Raw genomic sequence first — 3,210 nt, forward strand, 5'->3', positions numbered from 1 at the left:
CTTCAAATGAAACCATTTGCTTCCAATTTATAGCCAAAGGAAGTGGCTTCTCAAAGAAGCCAAAGGTTAGGCAAGTCAACAATAGCCTACCACCATTTGTGAAAGCTAATTAATGCATTCACATTGCAACTTGTCAATAGCCATCACTTTTGACTATTGTAGCCATCACTTTTGACTATTGTAAAAGCCAATTAATGCATTCACATTGCAACTTGTCAATAGCCATCACTTTTGACTATTGGTTTGAGGCAATAATCAACAGTACTCGCCAACTTCCTAAGGGAAATCAGCCTAGAGATGTGCAGAACACACCCGGAGTCTCTCAAGGGGGACCCTGGTGCTCGCCAACTTTCTAAGGGAAATCATCCTACGGGACATGCAGTGCATGCCCGGAGTCCTTCAAGGGGGACCCTGGTACTCACAAATCTCTAAAGGAGGACGTGCAATCAAAACATAGGCTGGTTACTCAAGCAGTTCACAAGTCAAATATGCAAGTTGAAGTTGGAAAATGTAACTGAAATTTCCATAACAAATAGACCAACCGGCCAAGTTAACAAAAAGAAGATGGTCAAATAAGACCAGTTATTCTAAACAAAAAAGTAAACTACAAAAGCTGAAAAGAAACAAAAAAGAGTCTTCGTCTACTTGGAGACGCCAGCAGAAGACCTTTAAGCTGCAGCCTCTTCGGCATCCACCTGACTAGCTACGTCTTCAGCAACTCCATCTTCCTGAACCATGACATCTGCCATCATCTCGTCTACTGCGTCTACCTCTGCTTCATCCTCTCCGGTTACCTGCTCTTCAATTCCCCCTTCCATATGGGGTGAGTCGGGGCAGAGCATCTCGATGTCTACCTCGTCAATCGCATATAAGGAATCAGTCTCATTTGCTCAATACAGGTAGCCCAACTTGTACGCATTTATGGTGGCTTCAGACTTGGATTCTTTAGCAGACTTATGAAAGGCATGAAATCTAGCCAGGAGTTTGTCATAGCTAAGGGAGATGTCAGCATTCTTATGCTCAAGACGAAAGAAGGCATCTTTTCGACTAGCCAAATCAGCAGCGGAAGAGTTGAGCTCGGAATCCTTCTCGGTAAGGGAGCTTTTCAGCCCAGATATCATTGCCCTCAAATCAGATGTCTTCTTCTCGTAGCGGGCCTGCTCGGCGGAAAGCTGGCTAGCCAATTCAGCATTCTTCTTCTCCAACTCGCTGAGCTGGGCAAAAGAGGGGGCAACAGCAGATGAGTTCCGAATAGTCTCAGTAGCAAAAATCAGTTCTTTTTGAATCAGATGGAATGACGCTTCCCTTTGTTTTTCCAAGGAAAGGCACGAGAAAGTGCTAAGATCGCCAGCCTGACGGATGTGATCAACCAACTCAGCACAGGACGACGGATTTGATAGGAAGTTCGTCTTGAGCAGATCAGATACGCATGCATCCCCTACAGAGCTAGGCTTGTTCACCTTAGGACCAACTGCCGACGTGGAGGAAGAACCCTTAACCCAGGCAGATGACTCTCTCATCTTCTTAGCCTCTGCTAACTTCATCTCCAAAGGAGTCAATAATGCTGGATCATGAGCAGACCTCCCGTTTCGATCTCCATCTTTTGACCGATGCAGACGACTTGAACTTCTAGGAGGAATGTCTGCATCTCTTTGACGCTCGACAGAACTAGGTCGGGCACGAGCCGTTTCACGAAACATATCATGGTTTTCGAGCTTGTCAGCAAGAGGCTTGGGCAGAACACCCCGAATACCGCGCATACCACCAACCTTCGTGCTATCTGCACCCACGAGATGCTTGACCCTGGCAGATGATAAGGGAGCAGACCCCACTTGAGTCTTCTCAGCATAAGGAAGCCTTGGTTTCTTCCTCGATGGAGACCCATCCTTTGCGTGCAAAGAAGTAGCTTCACCTCTTGAAGATTTGGCAGCAACCTTTTTCTTTGAGAGAGATTCAGCAGAACATTTTTCCTGTCCGCCAAACAGATCATCAGGGTCAGGACCGTTCTGCTTCCACCTTTCGACATCCTCGGTAGGGGCAAACCACCGTCTTCCACCCGGTACTCACTCAACAGCCAGCGCCACTCGCGAAACCTTAGAGGGATGTTCAAAGCACGACGGACCTTAGCCATGTCCGGCCCAAGCTCCAATTGCTTGCTGATGTCACTCACTGCAAGCAGAAGACAGAAGTTAGTCAGCCACACTTCAAGAAATTCAAATAAAATGAGTGCATCAAAAATTGCAAAGAGACATACCATCGCAATAGGTGATGGGAACAAGTGGGCCGTCACCGACGTCACCTTCCCATCGTCCGCTGACCTCCAACACGTCGTCATGCCAAGCATGATCTCCTTGACTAAGACTGTTGAACAGCTTGGCCTTGTAGACGCGAACTTGGGCATACTGCTCGAAGTGCCTCACTTCGAAAAAATAAAAGAACTCTCGCACCGTCAGCTCCAACATGAAGAAACGACTCAAATTCTCGAAGCACATGATCGCCCGGTAAGCGTTTGGAGTACACTGGCTCGGAGCACACCCCATGGCGCAGAACACCTCCTTGAAAAGCTTTGACAGCGGGAATTTGAAGCCCAAGGAGAAGTAAAAGGGACGGAAGGTGATGATCCTAGCATCAAGATCATTCGCATCCACCAAAGGCTCGTTGTCCTTCCGAGACTTCAATAGCTTGACTCGCACGTCATCTGGAATGGCAGACGCATAAGCAGTCCACCACTTCTGGAACTGAGCATCAGTCGTGACGCGATGCAAGTTAGCCACGAACTTCTTGCTGTGCACTATGGAACCTCCCCATAAATACAAAGGGACCTGAGAGCTTGGAGCCTTACTACCATCTCCGGAAGACATGGGTGATCAACTAGTAGCTGCAAAAAGAACAAAATTTCTACAAGTTAGAATGCAAAAAAAAAAAAAAAAAAAAAAAAAGGGCAGCAGCAGCAACAAACAAAAAAAAAAAGAGGCTGCCCAGTCCAACTCGCGCCTCCAGCACTTGCCATGCCCCAGCTCGATCGAAGCCCAGCTCGCTCCCAGCACGTGGCCCAGCTCGCACATGCAGCCCAGCGCCTCCAGGCCACTGCTCCAAAGCCCAGCGCCTTGGGCTTGGTTCTTTCATGCCCAGCCCGCCAGGCCCAGCGTCTCCTTGCCTCAGCTGCAGCCTGCTTGCTTCAGCAAAAGCCCACTTCACCCACACAAGGCC

This window comes from Prunus persica, chromosome G6, assembly GCF_000346465.2.
Source record: "Prunus persica cultivar Lovell chromosome G6, Prunus_persica_NCBIv2, whole genome shotgun sequence".
Classification (NCBI taxonomy): domain Eukaryota; kingdom Viridiplantae; phylum Streptophyta; class Magnoliopsida; order Rosales; family Rosaceae; genus Prunus; species Prunus persica.